A 15554-nucleotide genomic window follows, 5' to 3' on the forward strand; every position below is an offset into this window, starting at 1 on the left:
TTTTTTTTTTTACAGAGCACATAAGTATGACTTTGGTGAGGGCTCTCTTTTTTTAAAACTGCCTTAACCTTACTGAGGTAACAGTGGACCCTGTTGGCTTAAAATTTGTCAGCCCTTATTCTTTAGAGCAGTCGTACGAGAATGCCCTGCTCTGACACAGAGCACTTCATGCCTGCTCAGCGCAGGCTCTTTCCAAGGTCCTCCTCAGCTTTATTATTTGTTATAGAATGACCCAAACGCAGCTTTACAAAAAAGCACGTGTGTTTGATAGTCTGAAAAGTAAATTAGCCCAGAAGTTGATACTCCTGTTACATCACCCGCATTATTTAATTAGCTTTCCATGAAGGTGGTGCCAGTGTGGTGTGTTGATACAGGACGTGCTTTGTGGTGCTCATGAGAAAACAACTGAAAAACCCCATTGCAGCTACACTCAGATTTTCCTTTAGCAGGCTGTTGCATAAAGAGTTGCAGCCATTTAAGAGAACTGGGAGAAGGGTGTATGCAGTATTATCAACTCTTATAATTTTGATTGTGGTATTTGCTGTGCTTCTTACAACTCCAATTTCTAAAGGGAAGCCCAACAACCAAAACAGGCTGATACCTGCCGTGCCGGCAGCTTCCTGACAAGGCACAATAAAATTGTACTTCTTGTTACCTACTTGCGTGTGGGGAGGGGGGGGGCATTTTCCATGTGATAAAATGAGAAACTAAGCTTCCAATTAAGAAAATAGCCTTCTAGTATATGGCGACAAGCCTGAAGTCATGACAGAAATCCATCTTAAAAGGTCAACAAAGTGAAGACAAAAGGAGTGGGATACCTAAACATCCCTAAACATTTAGGGTCACTTGGAGTGCCCTACGCCATTGAGCTCAGTCTCCAGGTTGAGCAAGTCCCCTGAAATGCTGTGGCGTATCTGCCAACTCAATATGGCCGTCTCCGGCATTTTAAGATATCTGAAGTGTTTTAACGGTGTGAACCAGTCTGTCTCAAACGGCTTCTGAGCCCCTTAGCCAATTTCTACCACATTTAATAGGTAGAAGCTCAAAGATCTTCAGTGCCTATGAGTTCCATGGAAATAATTACCTGAGCAAAGAGCTAGCCCCCAACCTGCACGCTGCGGAGGGAGAGGCTGGGGCGGGGGGCTTCAGGCCTGCGGAGGTCCCTTCCCAGAGGTGGGCAGCTGGCCAGCCGGCACTCATGGGAGTCAGAGCTGGCCACCCTGCCCCTGGGCAGGGCTGGCCTGGGTAAGGCTGGAGTAGAGAAATCTGTAGGGAATGAGGCTGTGACAGTTTTGCTGCTTGCAAAGCAGCATATTAGGGAGCGCAGTTAAGCGTTCAAAATGATTAGCAAGGCTGGGTAGTAAATTCCTTTCATCATGTTGGCTGTCATCCTAAAATATGTGCTCTAGATTTACCACAGATTTGCTTGGTTTGGGCCAGGGAATTTCATTAAGTAACTCCTGCATCATGTGCTACACAAGGTTGCATTAAATGGTCCAGTGATCATTTCTATTCTTCTGTTTCACTGATCCTTTTCTGAAAAATAATGCTAGCAGCGTGAGGAAGAAAAACTAAACATTGGTGTTTAGGAAGTACAAAGAGCCCAATCTATTTAACTGCTAGGGCTTATTTTTTTTTAATTGAATAACAGTTCCCAGGATTCATTGATCTTTACATTAGTTAGAGCATCCTACAAGGACAGAAAGCATGATGGGGAGCGTGTGAGTAATGAGCTAGCAGCCTAGTGAATCATTTCCCCTAAAGCTTTGTATTTGTAGAGAGACAGATGGTGGGAGCTGTGAAGAGGGAGAGGGAGGAGAAAAGCCGTTTTTTTGCAAACAACAAAAGTAGGGATAGAGGACAGGGAGAAAAGAAATAATCAGCAGGTACGGGAGAAGAGGCTGAAAATGCACAGGCTAACTAACACATTAATGTTAAAATAGATTAGAATTATGGGAAAGTATAGGAAGGAAATTACAGAAAACGAGAGCTTTGTGGCCAAGAGGGGAAAAATTTACCAAGAGCAGCCTTAAAAATATATTTGTAGATGAACTCTTGAGTCAGTTATTAACTTTATGTGTACATAATGGGGAAGCAGCTGAAAGTATGCAAGTCTCCCTCCCGCAGGCTGGCAGCGCTGCCCAGCTGGAGCTGCCAAGCTGCAGGTACCCACGGAGGCAAAAGGCATCGCTTGAACGGCAACAGTAGTGCCGGGGGTTCCTCTCACAGCACCCTCTGCATTCGCAAGGATTGTGTGGGAGAGGAAATACACCGTCCCCGACGTGGAAAATAAGCAGCAAAGCAAGAGCGCTACGTAATTAACACTGGGATGGGTGCAGCGTTAAGACAGAGACAGAGATCACTGAAAACCAGCCCGCTTTGCGGGCTTGCCAAAACTCAGATGACATTAAAGCATGTAAAGATTTTTTAATGCAAGACACCTGTGTGACAAAATATGGTCCTAACGTTTTTATTCCACAGTTAATCTAGATTGGCCTCTCCAGCAAGGGAAGTGTACGGTGGTTCTGGTACAAAGTTAATTCAATAAAGCCTTGCATACAAGACATGAAATGCTGCCCTAAGAGCTCATTTTCTCCTGGTAGGCTCTTAACTGCCATCATTTGGTACCATTTAACAAAATAAAGCAGCAGACGTCCCCGCAGCCTCTCTGGGACAAACAGCAAGTCAGATAACGAAGCTGGCTCGTTAGAGCAGCCCCACTGAAGGGCGCCTTGCTGGGAGCATGCCCTTCCCTCGTCTCCAGCCGGTGACCGGGCTGCAGGTACCAGAGACCCGGCCGTCTTAATAACAGCATCAGTCCGGGCAGCAAACTTGGGCAGTGTGGTCAGGGGAGCTCCACCATGAGACGTACTGATGGAGGAAAAGGAGCAATTGCCACCATTTATCACACTCGTTGTCAGATTGGAGGTTGTCAGCTTGGAGGCGCTGGTAAAGCTGGGGGGATACCTGGTCTTAAAAGGCAAGGGAGGGGGAGAAGGGGGAGCTGCGTGGCCTCACAGTGCAAAACGCCTGCCGTGGTAACAAAGGAAAACACCTCTCAGAGAGTTTCCTTGCCCTCAGCGTGCAGAACAGGTGCACGTTATCTCGCAAAGCAAACATCTCTCTTGTTACGCTTGGGCTTTAATTTAACAGGTTCCCCCATGCCCACACCTGCGGGAGTCCGCCACTGTTTATTTTTCATGGAATTTCACAGAATTTTCCAGAGTTGGAAGGGACCTCTAGTGATCACCTAGTCCAACTCCCCTGCTAAAGCAGGATTCCCTAGAGCACATTACTCAGGACTGCATCCAGGCGGGTCTTGAAAATCTCCAGAGAAGGGGACCCCACAACCTCCCTGGGCAGCCTGTTCCAGTGCTCTGTCACCCTCACCGTAAAGAAGATTTGAAGTTTAATGCGTGTTTGGGAAACAGATCCTGCCTGGAAGGTCACGGCTTTCAGCAGTCTCCCCCTCCGCCACCCTTTATCACCACGTCGCCGCAGGAAAGCACTCCCTTAACACCAGGTTTGAGGTACCCATGGGCTGGTGCTGCCTTTTCTCCCTGGTCCGCGACACGGGCCTTCTGAAGTCCAAGGCTGGCGCGCAGCACATTGGTATTGCTAGAAATCTCCACCATGCCATTTCTGCTTGAGCTGTGCCAATAGCTGCTCACGCGAGTCCCCACAGCCAGCATGAACCGCGCTGGCACACAAACATCTCACAAAAGGCACTTGCAAAGCCCTCTCCAAGACACTAGGCCTTCAGACATGCGCCTCTCTCACCTTGTCTAATGCTATTATAATTAGCAGAGGAAGAACGATATCTGTATCTGTGCAATATTTGTATTAAACCCGTTATTGCTAACAGTGAGAGGTGTTCTCTGGTCTGCAGGAGAAGCGCGTCTGGAGCGAGCAGAGGCATCCATCGCATGAGCTCTGAGCCATGGCCGCAGAGGGCCGCTGGATGCTGTTGCCCATGCAGGCAAAGTCAAACCAGGCCCCGAGACGCCGGCCCGCAGGAGGAGGCAGCAGAGTAGCAGCCTCTCCCAACACTGGCTCCAAATTCAGCCAGGAATAAGCTGGACGAGCTCAGCCCCACTCCAGCCTTCACAGGCTCAGAGCCCTGCCTCAGCCTCATCACCGAGCCGTGCACGGACCACCAGCTGTGTGTCCCTGTCTGCGGCCAAGACCACTTGTAAACAAACAAAAAAAACATCTAAAACTACGTTTCCCAGCCTGACCAGATCTGCCAGCAAGGCTACATTTCAAGGGCTCGCTGGTGCAGATGGGACCAGACAAATACAAATGCACGTATCCTCCATCAGGGCTCTGGGCACTGCACGCCGTTGTGCAGATCCGTGCAAACTGGAAGAAAGGCCACCAAAAGCAAAAAGAGGGTTGGTTGTTTTTTTTTTTTAACACCTGTTCTTCACTGAAAGGTATCAGGGACTTCTCCATTTTCCAGAGGAGGAGAGGGCGAGTGCCTGCCTGCCCACCTAACCCTCGGTCAGGGGAGCTTCGCAGCAACTTCTGCAGCTCCCAAGCCTGTAAGGCTAATGAAATCCAGGGAATGTCAGGCAAAACATGGATGCACCCAGTGGGTGTAAATCCCTGCAGGACTGGCTGTTGTGGAAGAGGGAAAGGGGCGGTCCAAATCCTGCCAGGGAACAGGCGACTCCCCAGCACCTAGTTTGCAGGTTGGGCAGAGGAAGTCCTCTCTGTTGTATCGTACCAGTCTTCCAAGGGAGGGGAAATGCATGCTGTGGGAAAGCCCCAGAGAACCACAAAAATGTGGGGTTTCTGGGGCTGCAGAAAAAGGTACTGTAATGGCAGACCCTGGACAAAAATCAATGATTAAAACAGTTAATAATTAAAACTGATTTTAAAAAATCATGACCAGCATCACCTGCAGTGAGCTCATTCTGGCTGCATTTCATTCTTTGGATTTTCCACTTTTTTTCTAAAAGAGTGTATTCTGGAAATACTGTCTTGGAGGCTTTCTTCAAAGCTACCTTCCTTTACTTGGGCTCGCAGTCCTTACAACATGTCTGTTCTGTTCTTCATCAGCTACCTCCAGCGAAAATCTGCTAAATGGGATGCTTTGTGACTGGCACGTTTGGCATTGCAACGCTCTCTTGCTTGGGATTTCCAGCAAGCAGCAGGTGCTGCAGTCTGCTGTTAAAAAGCCTGCAGTCTTCAAAGGAAGCAATTTAGTGAGAAAGGCTTCTAAACAGATAACACTACTGGGGACTGAGTTGAACAGCCCAGGAGCAGCGAGTGCATTAAAGGGTCTTTCATCCCTAGGCTGGGAGAGAGAATTGAGCCCGGCTTGGCACTGAGTAAACCCAGTCAGGTTAGTATCTGGTAGCATCCCTTCAGTTCTCGGTGGGAGTTGTGTGCATGTCACTCGCGAGTGCGAATGCACGCAGCCAGATGCACACAACACCCGGCACAGTCTCCCTCCCAAGTCTTCCCTCCACGCAGGTCGTGCAGAGACACTGAGATCCAGCCTCAGCAGCAATACAGGCACTAGCGGTTCCTGAATGACAAATTAACAGCACGCAGCGGACAACTGGCCATTTCTCTTTACGGCAGACTAAAGTTATCCCTACCAACAATGATTCCAGATGCTCGGTGCTGGCTTTCCTCACGTACAGAGCAGTGGGTCAGGCACTGAAAAATCATTTGGAAAAGAGAAGTTTTATTCTCCACTTTACTACTGCATTGCTGCAGACAGCAGAAAGTTATCAACTCGCTCTGCTCCAGTCTCCTTACCTAAAAAGCTGAGACAATAGTAAACCGGCCACTTAGATAAAGTTATTGGAAACAGACTGATTAAAGCGCTACGTGCATACAAACAATATTTATTATTATGGGTCCATTCTTCTCCCCACCTCACAAGAGAGACACATTTTTCTTGAAGCACTGGCTGCGTAGAAGCTGAAACAGCAGAAAGCCTGACAGTAAGACTGTCCCAAAAGAGAGATGAAGAGGGGCTCTTTAAATAGGCACAATAGAAACCAAGAAGACAGACAGGGAGTATGACAAAAAAATGAGAAAGAGGAAGGGAACTATACTCTGATCAAATTGAAGGAAGTAGCAAAACTAACTAGCTAGCATAGATTCATCTTTTTTGGCTAGATGTTTATTTTAAAAGATGTAAAATAATTTGCATTTGCTGTTTTTAAAATGGAAAGGATAATGACAGCAAAACAGTCTTTTCCTCCAGGCTTTTGTGTCCTGTTTGAACTTTTTAGTTGGAAACCAACCTACTAAAGCAGCGCAGTCCCTCCTGGGGACACAGCCATACTGATGCCAATTTGGTACACCGGTATACCAGCAGTCAAGAGACTGACGGCTGCATCAAGACAAGACAGCCAGGTACAAAGTGTATGGAAAACAAAGATAAAGCATCATCATGTAACTTTTCCTGTAACACAACAAATGCAAACTGCACATCTCAAGCCCTCACGCCTGTTGATTGATGCAGTGCAGACTCCTCAGTCACTCCAGGCTGAAGCTAATTACTCCCAGGAGTAATTAACAGGTTGAATTTTAAAGCTCTGGGCTGGCTGGACTTCAGCATTGGAGAGACACGTTTCACCATTTCCTCAAGGCAGTACCCAGACAATGGCATGAATTTTATGACGTGCTTCACTGGAGCTACGCTAGGGAGAGAGCATCATCCCCATCAAACCAGCTTGGGGGTTTTGTTTCTGTTGCCAGTATTTCTCAGTCCTGCACACTTCCCTGTTTTTAATGACTTACAGAGTAGCTTGTCTTGAACTGCCCAGTGCTTCTTGTCCCAATGGCAGTGTCCAGTACAAAAAAAGGTTCATCTGGAGACCCACATCAGGCTCAGCCTGTGTCCCTACACAAAATCAATATTCGGACTGGTATGACCCTGTGCTGCCTTCACATGAGCTTGTGAGGTGAGAGAAGAGGAGCAGCCGAGCAGCACTATGGTATGGAGACAGGATAGTGCTCGGCAAAGTCATCCAGGGCATTTCTACACTAAGGTTGATCCAAGCCTACATCTGTGGTGGTACCCAAACTGGTCTTTAGCAGATAGCAAGAAGGCAAGCCTTTAGGAGCTACTGCCTGTGAAATGGCATCAGTGAGAAAATTCAGTGAGTGTCAGAAAATCTGATGTCACGTTGCTTGTGACAGAACTCAGTCAAATGAATGACTTCAAGGAAGCAGAGCAGCCCTTGACCTACCCACTCCCCTGAACCAAACAGTTCCTAGGTACATCACAGGGAAACACATTTTATCCTACCAGATAGATGTACAGTGTACAAACACAGGTTGCAAACAGCATGTCTGCGAGCTCCTGGCTTGTCAGACAAACCCCTGACAGTATCTCAAACCCTAGTGCACTCAGGGATTTAGCAGGCTTTCAAGCCATTTTGCATCAGCCCAGATATCAGCTCTGCTACTACTATGCAGTATATGTACTATTGCCCAGCTAAAAGCATGGTTTCAGTTCTGATTGCTCTTTCTTCTCACATGCTTCCATTAGTTAACCTCTAATCAAAAGAAGCAAGTAATTTCTCCTGTGTCGTCTGCATTTTACAACACTAGAGTCAGCTACGTAGGTACCTGCTCTGTGCCTAATGCTGAAAACCAGAAGGCTGCTCTTGCGAAGAGCTTACAGTCTGACTCTATCTGGGATTTGAGTGGCTAACTAAAATCCTTTGCAAATTATCTGTCGCTTCTTTGTAAGCCCCGCTTCCTTTCTTTACGTCTGAATTTGGACTGGGGATAATGAACTTCCTGTATCATAGACCGGGATACAAGGAAACTCATTGTACGCTCACCAAGGAAGAGCGTATCAGTAAGTAGCTTATAAGGCAGCTATGAAGGGTCTTGTTAGAATGACTTATTCTCCGAGTTTCGGTGGTTTGATTAAGTGGATCATGTGATAAACACTTATAATGAACTTCTTCAGATGCTGCCAGGGGAAACCCAGCAGATAAAATGCTGAATCCCACGGCATTGCACTTTGCATAACAAACTGATTACAAAGACGGAAAAATCATGCAATTCACTGGCTGCTTCTCCTACTCAGGACAGCACAACAGCGTTATACAATTTTCTCTCTGCTGCCCCAAATTAAAATACCCTTGCTACTAAATCCAGTTCAAACTAGTGCAATTTTCCTCCTACAACTCACCAGGCAGCTTCCAGCTAAAAATGTAACCACTTGTGAGCAAGTCTAGTCATGCTTTTGAGGAACTTCTTATTAAAGAAAACAAAATAAAACAAACCAAAAAAAATGCAACCAAACAAAAACTGAGCATAAACTCACAAGTGACACATGCTAGTTTGATTTGTTCGAAAAATAAAAATCTAAGTCAACCTGAATCCCCACAGAGTAAACCTCATCTCACTGTTAACAGCGAGAGAGGTCTAAGAGCAGGCCGTGTTCAAGAGCGTATCTTGCAGCTCTGGCCAACACCTGTATGACCAATGACCAGGGTAAGATACCAGCATCTGCTGTGCTCTCTCCTCACCTGCAGTTAGTGCCTTGTTGCTTCTGCTTCTCAGCAGCACAGACTCTTGTCTTTATCCCACTTTCCCAAGTTGTCTCCACATAACAAGTTACATTGCCTTCCCGAGCATCCCAGCTCAGGGACGAAGCTCATGGGATGTACTTGCTCCTGCTCTGTCAGTTGGCAAAAATTATGGCACTGCTTTTCCAAGGTCACTGCTGTATCCCTGACTCAGGCATCAGCTGTAGCGTGTGTGATGGATGTGGTGCCTTTAAGAAAGCCTTCTTTAGGTCCTGGGACTGAGACGAGGGAAAGACCCCAGTAGCCTCTGTTCCCTGAGTAGCAATACCCACATGCTCCTGCTACAACGGGCAATAGCTGTTTGCAGCAGGACACGCATGTTGGGCTGGTCCAATACCTGATTAAAATATCTGTAAAGGCTCTGCTATGCAGAAAAGGGCTAGGAGCTCTGCTGGCACTTTCAGGTGGCAGCGTAGATGGGGCAACCATTTCAGCTGGGTATGGCACTGCTGTCAGTGAGCATGGGGAGAGGTATACAAGTGCTGGGCTCTGAGTGAGGTAACGGGTTCTACTTGGGATCCTTAATTCAGCCAAGGGGCAGTGAGGGCATGGATAATGCCGTTCCTTTTACCTACTTACTGACACCAGGTTTCCCCCCGTCCAGATTCCAGACCTTACAAAGTTGTAGCAGAGATGGCAGAAGCTGCAAAGCCAGCCGCTGGTAATGCCTGTCCTCAGGCTACCTCACTCCATATCATCTCAGTGAGTAATCAGCTCTTTAGGGTCACTGGGTGAATCACCTTAAAGGGAATTGCTTTGGGAGTTCAGGTGTCAGGAGAAACAAGAGGGTAAAGGGTGGTAAACAGCACGTCACCTCAGCAGCTCTTGTCCTGTACATCACCAGTAGGTCTGACATCTGTCAATGACACGTGGTGGAATCAAACTGGCAGTGCTAATTCCTCTACCACACTTACAGCCCTTGCATTTCGCTCTCACTCTGCAGCCGTACTGCACAAGACAAGAGTGCCCAGCCTGGCACAGAAGAAGTGCGATCGCTTGTATACCATCGCTAGAGAGCCTGTATGGCCACAGGGCTGCTTTTGCACAGCACTCAGGAGAATGATCTTGGTTATGGCTGGCACCTCAACTGTGCTCTCCAGTCCAACTGCTTCTCATCCACACGAATGCCCCACATCGCCTGTCTGTTGTACTGAGCAGCGTTATACCACCTCACTGGCTACCAACCTATTAAACCACTAGACACGCACAGATACGCAGACAACCTTCGCAAGTGAGGTCCTGTGCTTGCAGCTTACACTGACAGTAGAGCTGGCCCAGAGGCAAGCATAGGAGCATCCTTGAAGTAAAATACTGACCTACTAACATGCTATGTGGGATGACAGACTCATCACACCTCGTGCAGCTGTTACAGAGAGACCTAGCGATGAAACATTTGCCAGACAAAGAACACATATATGAATATCGAACTGACTTGTCAAATGAATCAGAGCATCGGGGAGGGGGGGACGATGCCTTTCTCCCTGGCTTGACCCATCAGAATACTGATCCGTCAGTTCTGTTTTGAGGAACGGTCCAGCGGTTATGGCATCTCACGGAAGTCCTAGGGGATGGTAAAAACTGTGTTTTTTTCAAGCAGCCAACCTGCAAATACAACTGCAGTTTAAGATGCACATCAAGCTTTGTATATCAGCTTTCCTATGCACCGTTACTAGCCATTAAGTTTCCCCAGATCACATTATTTTTCAATTAATGGGATTGCACAGGTGTAATCGAAGGGATAATATGATATCAGCTCTCATCAGCTGTGATGGCATGTGAGAAAGAAGGCCTTATCTTGATCTATTTTATAGCCAGATGGAATTCATGCATCTAATAGTGAGAAAAAATGTATCTTTAAAACATACTTTCTATGCAATCAGTAAGAATCAATAACAATAACAATACTGCTATTAGACTCAAGTTATCAGAGAACAATGGAAGTTTAGTTCTGCAAACCAAGTGAAAATTTGCTCTTTAAATAATTTTGTTTCCACTTAACTGGGAAGACTCCTGGAAATGCTGTCTCATCGTCCTTAATCACATTTTGGTATTTTGAACTGAACATACTCCCCCAAAGCACTCCCTTTAATTCTACTTGCAAGTCTGGTGTATATCAGGTTAGTATGGATGTTGGATGTGAAAGGATTTTTCTCTCCCACTTCACACTTACAAAAATTCAGGTAAAAATCATTTAATTCTAGGAAGCAACTAAAAAGAAAAAAAGCCAGTATGATTTTTATGTTAAACCTGTGTGTCCCAAGCTCTGTGTGCCTGGTTTTAAGAAACTGAACCTCTCTAATTCCCCAAGAACTAAAGGAGACTTTTGAAAACATGAGGTGTACTGAGGTTAGGTATTCCAAATAGAAAATGATGCTACGGTACTTCATTTTTTCACTCATCTAGCACCACATAATCCTATTACAAAGGTCTATTGTGAGACTTTAATATTTAAATATTTAGCAGCCGAAGAGCATCAGTGAGCATTAAGTAACATTTCTTTGTGACTTAGTAAACTTTACCATGTCTCTCCCTTCTACATGACAAAACAGAAAAAGGTGTTTGTGGTTTAAACCATCGATGCTAACCTATCCATGATCTGGTCTGAAATTTTGAATTAGATCAATTTGGAGTACCATTTGGTAACTGCTTTTTTCCTGCTCCCATACTTATCCATATTAAATATCATCCATAGATTTCTTGTGTAGGCCTGTCCCCAGGGACTGAAAACCTGGTGTACACAACTCATAAATAAAGCTAGTGAGACATGAGCAAGAAAAAGCATAGCATACTTCTGGGAATCACTCCAGGAAAATAAATATGCAAGATGGCACATCACCCTACACAAAGCTGGCAAAGGTAAAATAACATTTGGGTTTGATCATCACGGAAAATAAAATAATTCTGTGTTCAGATGTACATGCTGGTCTTCCACTGAAACAAAAGGGCAAAGGTAAGACTGAAGTTTGACTCACAAGAAAACAGACCTGTGGGTAACAGTTGTAGCTTATTTCAATGAATTGGGGGATCAAGTCTGAATTTGATCCCTGGCTTTCAGAAGGACTGTGAATTCTCTAGAAATGACCACCATAATTTGTTTCCTATCTCTGTGTTTCACGGCTCTTTCTATGGCATATGCTTGCTTTTAAGAGCCTATCTAAATTCTAGGTATACCTTTCCCTCAATAGTCACAATGCATGACCCTATACAGAAGTAGTATTAAAACACGGTGAAGAATGAAGGAGGAACAATTGTCTTGCTTTCCTATAATGGGTTTGGATGAACACACCCTCTTGTTTCTATCTGTGCTTTACTCTTTTCTTTTTTTTCTTGCGAGGAGGATATTACATTTACTGGCATTGACTCTTTCCTCAGAGCTTATTCTTTTGCTCCCCTTCTGCTCTGCTCTCATTTTCCCAGTCTTTTCTACTTTTTTATATATTCTCCTGAATCCTTATTTTTCTCTCAGGCTTTGCGCTATCTAGTCCCCAGTTTTGTTTACTGTTGGTATTTATGAGACATTGAAAAGCTGAAGCCACTGTATATAAGGTATGACAACAATAGGATTGCATAGAAATGCTCATTAATTAAGGATGAATTGGCAGAAGAGACATCCTGAAACTACGCAGATTGTAGACAGATGTCTACCTGTGTTTGGCTTGGTTGTAATTTGGAAACGTACAGAATTCTTCGAGAGCAAATGTTATATGTTCTTGCCAATTTTTATTTTGTTGTGGATTGGTCCATATTTTTGCTTTTAGGGATGAATGCTTACCGTTGTCTTATAACTGTTTGCCTGGTGATGTTTATTGGCAACTTTGCTTGGGTTCTTAAATATTGTACGTGACAGTAGAATTGCACGCTTCCTGGGCAGATGTAGCTTTAAAACAAGCTATTTATTGATGACACATTTCATTAGAAAGTTTTAAAATTTGGAGGTTAAGAATAATGTCTTCAAAGTAGCAACTTACACTATTCCAAATGTGTTTTGTTCAGGTACTCTTACTGTTGCTTTGTGCACGGGTTTTAAAATCTCTTTACCCTTTGACTGAACATCCTTACGCTATCAGATATTGCCGCTTTCACTGCACAAAGACACTGTAGGAAGGCTTTTCATGCCTTTGATGGAATGAAAAATTACTTACAATATAGCACCAGGAGTTTGATGAGAGGTATATACGTATATCTGCTGGAGCTGCACGTTTGCTTATGGGTCTGTGGGGCCTGATATGCCTATATAGTACATGTAAGCCTTGAGGCTCCTTGAGATTTTAATTTGGGCAACAGCCACACACCGTGCACCTTCTGTGTATGAGAATCCCAAGTGTGCAGGAGTATAACAAAAAGAGAATGGGGACTGTGTGAGATATGCATGCATCTAGCACTGATCAACTGCTCATAGGTAACTCATTTTCTGTTCTCCTCCTGGCAGTTATCTGTATGCAATATATATGCATATTTCCACCACAGTGAACTCAATACCAATCATTGGTTTCTTCCATGGCAGACCCAGATCCTTGGGAGGTTGTGGTGGGAACAATGCTTTATGTTGTATCCCATCAAGAGCTGTTAATATACTCTACATAACATCTGTTGAATTAGGAAGACAGAGCTTCAGGTTGATGCTCTGTGGATGTCTAAGCTAAATAATTTTCTTGGTGAAATTGCCAGCACAGATGCCGCTCTGACATCTTATGATCTAACCGTTTACCTGGAACTGCCATAACAATCTTAAAACAGACTTGCAGTCTGGAATGTAACTAGGTAGGAAAAGTCAAGTGAATATCTTAAAATCCTTCCCTTTTTGTAGCTAACAGGGTACCAGTTACATCCCAAGTGTGGAGAGATGACTCTGTCTCCAGAAACATGTGGTTTGAGGCAAGACTACAGCAAGATGAATTTTCTAGTTTAGATGGAGCTCTGTAACCGTCATTGGCAGAAACTGGAGGATACCATTAAGTGCTCCGTATCCAGTGTACTTCTCCCTCACTCTTGTCACTGAAGTGATGGCCTCCAGGAGGTCATCCTAGCTGACAAAAGTCATCAAGGGCATAAATTTTTTGTCAAGGATCGGGACTCCTGAGAGCTGATGGATCCAGACACAGGTTCCAGTCTGAAGTGGGAGAATTAGCATATTTACCTTGGTTGGACCCTTCCAGAACCACAATTCAGTGAGGTGGGAGAAGACACTGAATATAGACTGCTGCAAGTTCAGCTTCTTTCAGGATTGGCCACTGCTCTAAAGCCAGAAGATAGTTTAAAAATGTCATGTAGCAATTCCTCAAATGTACTCAAGATATTTCATAGCTCTAGGGGGAAAATCTCATTTCCTTCACCAATTAAATTTGCCTCAAAGAGGTCTTCTTACCATTGATCAAGACTGACTGGAAAGCAGCACTTCCTATTCTTAACAGCCATCCAGCAGGCAGCCTAAGAGAGGGAACAACTTTAGGGACAGATTTCAAACCATTCCTTTGTTCTGTGGCTCCAAATGCAGGAAGTCCATAAGTTCTGTAGTTATTCTATTCAGGATATCTGGAAACAAGGACTCTTTTGGCAAGTGGAGATTAAAAAGGTTCATTTTGCTGAGTCTTACTTGATTTTGCCAAGTAATCTGGGCATTAGAAGGACTGACAGGTAAGCATAAAAGGAAACAGCTGTCCCTGGAACATGGAAGTCATTGTCTTGTTGACCTGTCCTGTGAAGATGTCCATTCAGGACAGCGCTATTTTGAGAGGACGCCTTCAAATGTTTTTTTTATTTCCTGTTTGTGTTTTGAAGAGGAGGGTCTGCTGAAATCTTCTACCCACCTACTCTGCAGACTAAGAGTCTGCACAAAAAAGATTTTATGCAAGTGACAATTTAATTTCTTCCTGGCATAGAGTAATGCCACATTCTCACACTATTGACATGAAGCCACGTAAGAAGATTGCTAACAATCATGAGGGCTTTTCTGTTTTAGATGTTTGTCCACTGGAAACTGGTTTAAGGGTCTGACTTAACTGTAAAGAGGCCATCCAAAAACTATCAGGTGATAATAACTTTCTGTCATGACTTGTGTGGTGTTAAGATCTAACCTATATCCTGTGAGTTACCCATTTCCTACAGGAAATTAATCTTTGTACTATCATATAACAGAATAGCAACCACTTTCTTCACACCGAAATATTTGTCTGCTTTCTAGTGTTTCAGTCTAGCATGCATAATTCCCCTGAATCAACTGTATTTTTAGAGTAAAATGAGAGGTAAGGGTTCTGTGGTTTGAGGAAGTCAAAGGGAAGTTCAATGTGTGATTCAAAAACAAACATCCTTGTCACAATGTGCAAACTGATGGATTTCTGTAGCTCACTTTTTACAGCAAGAAAAAAAAAAAAGAGGGATGAATTTGTATTTGTGAAATACTCAGCTAATCTTCCTGCTTGACTTGTAAGAAACTGAGGGATGCATTTTGGGTTTGTTTTTTAACCCTCAGTATTTGGAAGCTCCATCTCCCAGGGTAAATGAGACCACCGCAGCTAGGTCTACACTGCAATGGAACAAAAAGCCCTTTGGCCCAGAACTAAGCATGGTATAATATGTACACGCACTCCCCAGGCCCTATCCACTCCAGATACATTATGTCAGCAAAGACCACCATCAGACTGCTTGTGTGCATTAGCATGGTAATGTACTAACCCACCAAGGTCACTCAGATACCCAGATGCCAACATGCTCTAAAGAAAAGGTGATATGCCCATATCTGAGGTCAGTCCTGTTATGTCTGCAGCATAAAATGTAGGTAAATGTGATTTTCACCAAGGTTTTAGGTCTGCGTTCATTGGAGTACAGATCAAGGTCTTAAGTGATTATGCAAATGTAGTAATTATGTAAATCTAGAAGACTTATGACAATTGGAATGAAGGCTGAGAATGTAAATGTGGACCTTGCTATCTTGCATTTGGTGAGAGTTTTATTTTTCTGAACAATGTACACATGAAAACCTCA

The 15554-nt window shown here is 44.4% G+C and overlaps 1 long non-coding RNA gene across 2 annotated transcripts in view; it reads right to left on the reverse strand.

Moving 5' to 3' along the window:
* Positions 1 to 15554, reverse strand: part of LOC141741072 (uncharacterized) — a 38903-nt gene that overhangs the window by 1285 nt on the left and 22064 nt on the right. The gene's annotated exons all lie outside the window — the stretch shown is intronic.

This window comes from Larus michahellis, chromosome 3, assembly GCF_964199755.1.
Source record: "Larus michahellis chromosome 3, bLarMic1.1, whole genome shotgun sequence".
In the NCBI taxonomy this organism is placed as follows: domain Eukaryota; kingdom Metazoa; phylum Chordata; class Aves; order Charadriiformes; family Laridae; genus Larus; species Larus michahellis.